We start from the raw sequence: 574 nt of genomic DNA on the forward strand, positions 1-574 counted from the left end.
TGTGGGGGCTCAAGAAAACTAGGAAAGACTGAAGGCAGGAGGAGAAGGGGGTGGCAGGGGATGAGATGGTTGCATGGCATCACTGACTCAATGGACGTGAATCTGAGCAAGCTCCAGGAGATGGTGAAGGGCAGGGAAGCCTGGTGCGCTGCAGTCCACGGGGTCGCCAAGAGTCAGACATGACTGAGCAACTGACCAACAAGAAAACTTTATTGAATGAAAAGCTAACACAGATCTAAAACATGAAGGGCTGTGCAGAGCAGGAAAGAGAAATCTTTCTTCTCTTCTGCTGATTTGGGAGGAGAGTGAAAGAAGGGGCGAGAGCTGTCTGGGGTGGTTCCTCAAGATGTATTGCCTGCAGAGCTGTGGCCCACCTGGCCCAGCCTGAGATAACCACTGTGAGATCAAGACCAGAGTCCAGTAAACAGAAAAAGCAGTGTCAACATACTGCAGTTCCTCCACTTGCATCTCTCAGTTACCATCGAAAGGACTAACTTCCTACCTCCCTCTCCCACCTGTAAGTGCTCCCGCCCTGTCTTCCAAATTCCACACAGTCCTCCCTGCATGCCTCTGG

Source organism: Giraffa tippelskirchi, chromosome 8, assembly GCF_054371585.1.
Source record: "Giraffa tippelskirchi isolate mGirTip1 chromosome 8, T2T-mGirTip1v1.2.pri, whole genome shotgun sequence".
Classification (NCBI taxonomy): Eukaryota; Metazoa; Chordata; class Mammalia; order Artiodactyla; family Giraffidae; genus Giraffa; species Giraffa tippelskirchi.